An 11,202-nucleotide genomic window follows, 5' to 3' on the forward strand; every position below is an offset into this window, starting at 1 on the left:
CGTCGGTAACTTCATCATCACCATCATCATGCCGTCGTGCTGACGAAGCTCTCGCTCGACACTCAGCTGGATCGAGAGTTCATGGGACATCACCGAGCCGAACGTGTGCAGATCACGGAGGTGACGTACTTTCGGTACTAGGATCGGTCGGATCGTGAAGATGTACGACTACATCAACCGCGTTGTCATAACGCTTCCGCTTATGGTTTATGAGGGTACGTGGACTACACTCTCCCCTCTCATTGCTATGCATCACCTTGATAGATCTTGCGTGTGCGTAGGATTTTTTTTGAAATTACTGCATTCCCCAACACCTTGCTGCCCCTACTGTCACTGGGAAAGGACACCACAAGATTGAACCCAAAGCTAAGCACTTCTCCCATTGCAAGAAAGATCAATCTAGTAGGCCAAACTAAACCCATAATTCGAAGAGACTTGCAAAGATATCAAATCATGCATATAAGAATTCAGAGAAGAACCAAATATTATTTATAGATAATCTTGATCATAAATCCACAATTCATCGGATCTCGACAAACACACCGCAAAAGAGTATTACATCAAATAGATCTCCAAGAACATCGAGGAGAACTTTGTATTGAGAACCAAAGAGAGAGAAGAAGCCATCTAGCTAATAACTATGGACCCAAAGGTCTGTGGTAAAATACTCAAGCTTCATCGGAGAGGCTATGGTGTTGATGTAGAGGCCCTCCGTGATCGAATCCCCCTCCGGCAGATCGCCGGAAAAGGCCCCAAGATGGGATCTCACAGGTACAGAAAGTTGCGGTGATGGAAAAGTGGTTTCGTGGCTCACCCTGATGTTTTTAGGGTATGAGAGTATATATAGGCTAAAGAAGTACGTTGGTGGAGCTTCGTGGGGCCCACGAGGGTGGGGGCGCGCCTACCCCCCCTGAGCGTGCCCTCCTGCCTCGTGGCCGCCTCGCAGAGTTCCAGACTTCAACTCCAAGTCTTCTGGATTGCTTTCGTTCCAAGAAAGATCATCGCGAAGGTTTCATTCCATTTGGTATTCCTTTTCTGCAAAACGCTGAAATAGGCAAAAAAAACAGAAACAGGCACCGGACCTTTGGTTAATAGGTTAGTCCCAACAACAATATAAAAGAGCATATTAAAGCCCATTAAACATCCAAAACAGATAATATAATAGCATGGAACAATAAAAAAATATAGATACGTTGGAGACGTATCAGTCATCGTTCTTATTCCATTACTCAGTTTCTCCATGAAATCAATACACTAGATGCATACTGGATAGCGGTCGATGTGTCGAGTAATAGTAGTAGATGCAGGCATGAGTCGGTCTACTAATCTTGGACGTGATTCCTATATATTGATCATTGCCTTGGATATCGTCATAATTATTCGATCTTCTATCAATTGCCCAACAGTAATTTGTTTACCCACCGTATGCTATTTTCTCGAGAGAAGCCACTAGTGAAATCTACGGCCCCTGGGTCTATCTTTTATCATATTTCTTTTAGATCTATTTTTATTCACGTTTGTTTTCAGATCTATTAGTCTAAAAACCCAAAAATACCTTGCTGCACTTTTTCTTTATTTATTTCATTTCATGTTTTTACAAGATCTATTTATCCAAAATTATACAAACCGATCTATCTTTTTACTGAGGAGGGATTGACAACCCCTGTTACGTGTTGGGTTGCGAGGATTTGTTCTTTGTGTGCAGGTACCGTTACATAGTGTTGCTTGGTTCTCTTACTGGATTGATACCTTGGTTTCATAACTGAGGGAAATACCTACCGTAGCTGTACTGCATCATCCCTTCCTCTTTGGGGAAGTACCGACACAGTTTCAAGCCGCATCATTAACCACGGTTGAGACTTTAGCATGTTCCTTTATCCTAACAGGGAAAGTTGTTTTTCAATATAAGCAATAGGCACAACTGGATCAACATTGTAAATGATAGTTTCATCTTTAACTGTAATTGGCTCCTCAATATTTTCTTTAATAGGGGGATGGTATTTAAACCACTTCTCCTTAGGGAGGTCAACATGAGTAGCAAATGATTCACAAAAAGAGGATACTATCTCAGAGTCAAGTCCATATTTAGTGCTAAACTTTTGAAAAGCATCGGTATTCATAAAAGATTTAACACAATCAAACTCAAGCTTAATACCTGACTCTTTACCTTCATCGAGTCCCCAATCTTCAGAGTTGTGTTTAATTCTTTCCAAAAGATCCCACCTGAATTCAATAGTCTTCTTCATAAAAGAACCAGTACAAGAAGTATCGAGAATGGATTGATCATTACGAGAAAGCCGAGCATAAAAATTCTGTATAATAATTTCTCTTGAGAGCTCATGATTGGGGCATGAATATAACATTGATTTAAGCCTCCCCCAAGCTAGAGCGATACTTTCTCCTTCATGAGGCCAAAATTTATATATATAATTCCAATCACGATGAACTAGATGCATAGGATAAAACTTTTGGTGAAATTCCAATTTCAATCGATTCCAATCCCAAGCTTCAATATCATCACATAGCCTATACCAAGTCAATGCTCCCCCCCAAATAAAATAAAATAAAGGGAAAACCTTCTTCTTGACTTCATCTCCGGATAAACCTGCAAGCTTAAATAATCCACAAACTTCATACACATAGATTAGGTGCATATCAAGATGTAGTGTTCCATCTCCGCCATAAGGATTAGCTAGAAGTTTCTCTATCATACCCGAAGGAATTTCATAACCAATATTTTCAGTAGGTGTAGTAGGTTGAGGGAAAACTCTTTGTGTTTCCGGTCGAGGTGAAGATACCCCGAACAAACCCCTCAAATGATTGTTTTCTATAGTAACAAGTAACAGTAAATTTCAGCACGTTATATAATTTTTTCCTTACCAATTTCCACTTACCAAGAGCGCTTTACTCCCCGGCAACGGCGCCAGAAAAGACTTTTGATGACCCACAATTATAGGGTATCAATCGTGGGCCTTTTGATAAGTAAGAGTGTCGAACCCAACGAGGAGCAGAAGGAAATGGCAAGCGGTTTTCAGCAAGGTAATTTCTGCAAGCGCTGAAATTGCCGATAAAAGGTAGTTTGATAACAAGACAATTTGTAACAAGTGACAAGTAGCAATAGTAACAATAGGTTCAACAAGGTATCCCAATCCTTTTTGTAGCAAAGGACAAGCAGAACAATCTCTTATAGCAAGTAAATCGTTCCTGAGGACACGCGGGAATTTCATCTAGTCACTTTCATCATGTTGGTTTGATTTGCATTCGCTACTTTGATAATTTGATATGTGGGTGGACCGGTGCTTGGGTCCTGTTCTTACTTGAACAAGCCTCCCACTTATGATTAACCCCCCTCGCAAGCATCCACAACTACGAAAGAAGAATTAAGATAAAATCTAACCATAACATTAAACACGTGGATCCAAATCAGCCACTTATGGAATAGCGCATAAACTAGGGTTTAAGATTTTGTCACTTTAGCAACCCATCATCTAATAACTACTCCAAAATGCATTTCCTTAGGCCCAAAGATTGTGAAGTGTCATGTAGTCGACGTTCACATAACACCACCAAGGGAATCACAACATACATATGAAGGAAATATGCCCTAGAGGCAATAATAAAATTGTTATTTATATTTCCTTATATCATGATAAATCTTTATTATTCATGCTAGAATTGTATTAACAGGAAACTTAGTACATGTGTGAATACATAGACAAACAGACTGTCCCTAGTATGCCTCTACTTGACTAGCTCGTTAATCAAAGATGGTTAAGTTTCCTAGCCATAGACATGCATTGTCATTTGATGAACGGGATCACATCATTAGAGAATGATGTGATGGACAAGACCCATCCGTTAGCTTAGCACTATGATCGTTTAAGTTTATTACTATTGCTTTCTTCATGACTTATACATGTTCCTATGACTATGAGATTATGCAACTCCCGAATACCGGAGGAACACTTAGTGTGCTATCAAACATCACAACGTAACTGGGTGATTATAAAGATGCTCTACAGGTGTCTCCGATGGTGTTTGTTGAGTTGGCATAGATCGAGATTAGGATTTGTCACTCCGTGTATCGGAGAGGTATCTCTGGGCCCTCTCGGTAATGCTCATTACTATAAGCCTTGCAAGCAATGTGACTAATGAGTTAGTTGCGGGATGATGCATTACGGAACGAGTAAAGAGACTTGCCGGTAATGAGATTGAACTAGGTATGGTGATACCGACGATCGAATCTCGGGCAAGTAACATACCGATGACAAAGGGAACAACGTATGTTGTTATGCAGTTTGACCGATAAAGATCTTCGTAGAATACGTAGGAGCCAATATGAGCATCCAGGTTCTACTATTGGTTATTGGCCGGAGATGTGTCTTGGTCATGTCTACATAGTTCTCGAACCCGTAGGGTCCGCACGCTTAACGTTCGATGATGATTTGTATTATGACTTATGTGACTTGATGTACCGAAGGTTGTTCGGAGTCCCGGATGAGATCACGGACATGACGAGGAGCCTCGAAATGGTCGAGACATCTAGATTGATATATTGGACCATGTTATTTGGACACCGGAAGTGTTCCGGACAGTTTCGGGTAAAACTGGAGTGCCGGAGGGGTTACCGGAACCCCCCGGGGAAGTAATGGGCCTTAGGGGAGAGAGAGGGCAGCAGCTAGGATGTGGCGCACGCCCCCCCAAGGGGAGTCCGAATAGGACTAGTGGAGGGGGGCGCGGCCCCTCTTTCCCTCTCCTTCCTTCTTCCCCCCTTCCACCAAGTGGAATCCTACTAGGACTTGGAGTCCTAGTAGGACTCGTCTCCTTGGGGCGCGCCTCTAGGGGCCGGCCGGCCTCCTCCCTCCCTCCTTTATATACGGGGGAAAGGGCACCCCATAGACACACAAGTTGATCTTTTAGCTGTGTGCGGTGCCCCCTTCCACAGTTACACACCTCGGTCATATCGTCGTAGTGCTTAGGCGAAGCCTTGCGCCGGTTACTTCATCATCACCGTCGCCACGCCGTCGTGCTGACGGAACTCTCCCTCGCCCTCAACTGGATCAAGAGTACGAGGGATGTCATCGAGCTGAACATGTGCTGAACATGGAGGTGCCGTACGTTCGTGTTGGGAATCATAGCATAATTTAAAATTTTCCTACGCTCACCAAGATGCATCTATGGAGTCTACTAGCAACGAGGGGAAAGGAGTGCATCTACATACCCTTGTAGATCGCGAGCGGAAGCGTTCCAATGAACGTGGATGACGGAGTCGTACTCGCCGTGATCCAAATCACCGATGACCGAGTGCCGAACGGACGGCACCTCCGCGTTCAACACACGTACGGTGCAGCGACGTCTCCTCCTTTTTGATCCAGCAAGGGGGGAGGAGAGGTTGATGGAGATCCAGCAGCACGACGCCGTGGTGGTGGATGTAGCGGGTCTCCGGCAGGGCTTCGCCAAGCTTCTGCGAGAGAGAGAGGTGTTGCAGGGGAGGAGGGAGGCGCCCAAGGCTGTAGGTTGCTGCCCTCCCTCCCCCCCTTTATATAGGCCCCTGGGGGGGTGCGCCAGCCCTGGGAGATGGGATCTCCAAGGGGGGGGGGGCGGCGGCCAAGGGGGGAAGGGGTTGCCTTGCCTCCCAAGGCAAGGGGGAAGCTCCCCCCTAGGGTTCCCAACCCTAGGCGCATGGGGGGAGGCCCAAGGGGGGCGCCCCAGCCCACTAAGGGCTGGTTCCCTTCCACTTTCAGCCCACGGGGCCCTCCGGGATAGGTGGCCCCACCCGGTGGACCCCCGGGACCCTTCCGGTGGTCCCGGTACAATACCGGTAACCCCCGAAACTTTCCCGGTGGCCGAAACTTGACTTCCTATATATAATTCTTCACCTCCGGACCATTCCGGAGCCTCTCATGACGTCCGGGATCTCATCTGGGACTCCGAACAACTTTCGGGTTTCCGCATACATATATCTCTACAACCCTAGCGTCACCGGACCTTAAGTGTGTAGACCCTACGGGTTCGGGAGACATGCAGACATGACCGAGACGCCTATCCGGTCAATAACCAACAGCGGGATCTGGATACCCATGTTGGCTCCCACATGTCCCATGATGATCCATCAGATGAACCACGGTGTCAAGGATTGAATCAATCCGTATGCAATTCCCTTTGTCAATCGGTATGTTACTTGCCCGAGATTCGATCGTCGGTATCCCAATACCTTGTTCAATCTCGTTACCGGCAAGTCTCTTTACTCGTACCGCAATGCATGATCCCGTGACTAACGCCTTAGTCACATTGAGATCATTATGATGATGCATTACCGAGTGGGCCCAGAGATACCTCTCCGTCACACGGAGTGACAAATCCCAGTCTCGATCCGTGCCAACCCAACAGACACTTTCGGAGATACCCGTAGTGCACCTTTATAGTCACCCAGTTACGTTGTGACGTTTGGCACACCCAAAGCACTCCTACGGTATCCGGGAGTTGCACGATCTCATGGTCTAAGGAAAAGATACTTGACATTGGAAAAGCTCTAGCAAACGAAACTACACGATCTTTTATGCTATGCTTAGGATCGGGTCTTGTCCGTCACATCATTCTCCTAATGATGTGATCCCGTTATCAATGACATCCAATGTCCATAGTCAGGAAACCATGACTATCTGTTGATCAACGAGCTAGTCAACTAGAGGCTTACTAGGGACAGGTTGTGGTCTATGTATTCACACACGTATTACGATTTCCGGACAATACAATTATAGCATGAATAATAGACAATTACCATGAACAAAGAAATATAATAATAACCATTTTATTATTGCCTCTAGGGCATATTTCCAACAGTCTCCCACTTGCACTAGAGTCAATAATCTAGTTCACATCACCATGTGATTAACACTCACTGGTCACATCACCATGTGACCAACATCTAAAGAGTTTACTAGAGTCAACAATCTAGTTCACATCACTATGTGATTAACACTCAATGTGTTCTGGTTTGATCATGTTATGCTTGTGAGAGAGGTTATTAGTCAACGGGTCTGAACCTTTCAGAACCGTGTGCTTTACGAATATCTATGTCATCTTTGTGGATGCTACCACGCGCTATTTGGAGCCATTTCAAATAATTGCTCTACTATACGAATCCGGTTTACTACTCAGAGTCATCCGGATTAGTGTCAAAGTTCGCATCGACGTAACCCTTTACGACGAACTCCTTTCCACCTCCATCATCGAGAAAATTCCTTAATCCACTAGGTACTAAGGATAAGTTCGACCGCTGTCATGAGATCCTTTCCCGGATCACCATTGTACCCTCTTGACCAACTCATGGCAAGGCACACTACATGTGCGGTACACAGCATAGCATACTATAGAGCCTATGTCTAAAGCATAGGGGACGACCTTCGTCCTTTCTCTATCTTCCGCTGTGGTCAGGTCTTGAGTCTCACTCAATACTCACACCTTGTAACACAGCCAAGAACTCCTTCTTTGCTGATCTATTTTGAACTCTTTCAAAATCATGTCAAGGTGTGCTGTCTTTTGAAAGTATCATCAGGCGTCTTGATCTATCTCTATGGATCTTGATGCCCAATATGTAAGCAGCTTTATCCAGGTCTTCCTTTGAAAAACTCCTTTCAAACAACCCTTTATGCTTTCCAGAAATTTTACATCATTTCGGATCAACAATATGTCATTCACATATACTTATCAGAAATGTTGTAGCGCTCCCACTCACTTTATTGTGACTACAAGTTTCTAACAAACTTTGTATAAACCCAAAAACTTTGATCACTCCATCAAAGTGTATATTCTGACTCCGAGATGCTTGCTCTAATCCATGGAGGGATCGCTGGAGCTAGCATACCTTTTAGCATCCTTAGGATCGACAAAACCTTTCTGATTGTATCACATACAACCTTTCCTTACGAAAACTGGTAAGGAAACTTGTTTTGACATCCATCTGCCAGATTTCATAAATGTAGCTAATGCTAACATGATTCCGACGGACCTAAGCATCGCTACAGATGAGAAAAACTCATCGTAGTCAACTCCTTGAACTTGTGAAAATACTCTTTGCCACAAGTCGAGCTTCATAGACGGTAACATTACCGTCCATGTCCGTCTTCTTCTTAAAGATCCATTTATCTCAATGGCTTGCCGATCATCGGGCAAGTCCACCAAAGTCCATGCTTTGTTCTGATACATGGATTCTATCTCAGATTTCATGGCCTCGAGCCATTCGTCGGAATATGGGCCCACCATCGCTTCTCCATAGCACGTAGGTTCATTGTTGTCTAGCAACATGACTTCCAAGACAGGATCACGCATTACTCTGAAGTAGTGCGCATCCTCGTCGTCCTACGAGGTTCGGTAGTGACTTGATCCGAAGTTTCATGATCACTATCATAAGCTTCCACTTCAATTGGTGTAGGTGCCACAGGAACAACTTCCTGTGCCCTGCTACACACTAGTTGAAGCGACGGTTCAATAACCTTATCAAGTCTCCACCATCCTCCCACTCAATTCTTTCGAGAGAAACTTTTCCTTGAGAAAGGACTCGTTTCTAGAAGCAATTACTTTTGCTTCCAGATCTGAAATAGGAGGTATACCCAACTGTTTTTGGGTATTCTATGAAGATGCATTTATCCGCTTTGGGTTCGAGCTTATCAGCTTGAAACTTTTTCACATAAGCATCGCAGCCCCAAACTTTTAAGAAACGACAACTTAGGTTTCTCTAAACGGTGTCGTCTCAACGGAATTGCGTGGTGCCCCTTTTTAAAGTGAATGCGGTTGTCTCTAATGCCTAACCCATAAACGATAGTGGTAATTCGATAAGGGACATCATGGTATGCACCATATCCAATAGGGTGCAGTTATGATGTTCGGACACACCATCACACTATGGTGTTCCAGGCGGTATTAATTGTGAAACACTTTCCACAATGTCTTAATTGTGTGCCAAACTCGTATCTCAGATACTCATCTCTATGATCATATCACAGACATTTTATCCTCTTGTCACGACGATCTTCAACTTCACTCTGAAATTACTTGAACCTTTCAATAATTCAGACTAGTGTTTCATCAAGTAAATACACTCAGCATCTACTCAAATCATCTGTGAAGTAAGAACATAACGATATCCACTGCATGCCTCAGCACTCATTGGACTGCGTACATCAAAATGTATTACTTCCAATAAGTTGCTCTCTTGTTCCATCTTACTGAAAACAAGGACTTTCAGTCATCTTGCCCATGTGGTATGATTTGCATGTCTCAAGTGATTCATAATCAAGTGAGTCTAAACGATCCATCTGCATGGAGTTTCTTCATGCATATATACCAATAGACATGGTTCGCATGTCTCAATCTTTTCAAAAACGAGTGAGTCCAAAGATCCATCTGCATGGAGCTTCTTCATGCGTTCTATACCAATATGACTCAAATGGCAGTGCCACAAGTATGTGGAACTATCATTACTATTTTATATCTTTTGGCACGAACATGTGTATCACTACGATCGAGATTCATTTTAGGTGCAAGACCATTGAAGGTATTATTCAAATAAATAGAGTAACCATTATTCTCCTTAAATGAATAACCGTTTTGCGGTAAACATAATCCAATCATGTTCAACGCAAACACCAAATATCGATGGTAGAGGGAGCATGCGATGCTTGATCACATCAACCTTGGAAACACTTCCAACACATATCGTCATCTCACCTTTAGCTAGTCTCCATTTATTCCGCAGCTTTTATTTCGAGTTACTAACACTTAGCAACCGAACCGGTATCTAATACCCTGGTGCTGCTAGGAGTACTAGTAAAGTACACATTCATATAACGTATATCCAATATACTTCTGTCGACCTTGACTGCCTTCTCATGTACCAAGTATCTAGGGTAGTACTGCTTCAATGACCGTTCCTCTCATTACAGAAGCACTTAGTCTCGGGTTTGGGTTCAACCTTGGGATTCTTCACTAGAGCAGCAAACGACTTGCTGTTTCATGAAGTATCCCTTTTGCCCTTGCCCTTCTTAAACTAGTGGTTTTACTAACCATCAACAATTGATGCTCCTTCTTGATTTCTACTCTCGCGGTGTCAAACATCGCGAATAGCTCAAGGATCATCATAACTATCCTTGATATGTTATATTTCATCACGAAGCTCTACTAGCTTGGTGGCAGTGACTATGGAGAACTATCACTATCTCATCTGGGAGATTAACTCCCACTCGATTCAAGCGATTGTGGCACTCAGACAATCTGAGCACACGCTCAACGATTGAGCTTTTCTCCCTTAGTTTGCAGGCTTAAGAAACTTGTCAGAGGTCTCATACCTCTTGACGTGGGCACTAGTCTGAAATCCCAATTTCAGTCTTCGTAACATCTCACATGTTCTGCGACGTTTCAAAAATGTCTTTGGTGCCATAATTCTAAACCGCACTGAACTATCACGTAGTCATCAAAACGTGTATGTCAGATGTTTCGTAACATCTACAGACAACGCTGAGGTTCAGCACACTGAGCGGTGCATTAAGGACATAAGCCTTCTGTGCAGCAATGAGGACAATCCTCAGTTTACGGACCCAGTCCGCATATTGCTACTACCAACTTTCAACTAAATTTTCTCTAGGAACATATCTTAACTAGTAGAACTAAAGCGCAAGCTATGACATAATTTGCAAATACCTTTTTGACTATGTTCATGATAATGAAGTTCATCTGATTATGAACTCCCACTCAGATAGACATCCCTCTAGTCATCTAAGTGAAACATGATCCGAGTTTAACTAGGCCGTGTCCGATCATCACGTGAGACGGACTAGTCAAGATCGGTGAACATCTCCATGTTGATCGTATCTTCTATACGACTCATGCTCGACCTTTCGGTCCTCCGTGTTTTGAGGCCATGTCTGTACATGCTAGGCTCGTCAAGTCAACCTAAGTGTATTGCGTGTGTTCCGAGGCCATGTCTGTACATGCTAGGCTCGTCAACACCCGTTGTATTCAAACGTTAGAATCTATCACACCCGATCATCACGTGGTGCTTCGAAACAACGAACCTTCGCAACGGTGCACAATTAGGGTGAACACTTTCTTGAAATTATTATAAGGGATCATCTTACTTACTACCGTCGTTCTAAGCAAATAAGATGCAAAAACATGATAAACATCACATGCAATCAAATAGTG

Source organism: Aegilops tauschii, chromosome 5, assembly GCF_002575655.3.
Source record: "Aegilops tauschii subsp. strangulata cultivar AL8/78 chromosome 5, Aet v6.0, whole genome shotgun sequence".
In the NCBI taxonomy this organism is placed as follows: Eukaryota; Viridiplantae; Streptophyta; class Magnoliopsida; order Poales; family Poaceae; genus Aegilops; species Aegilops tauschii.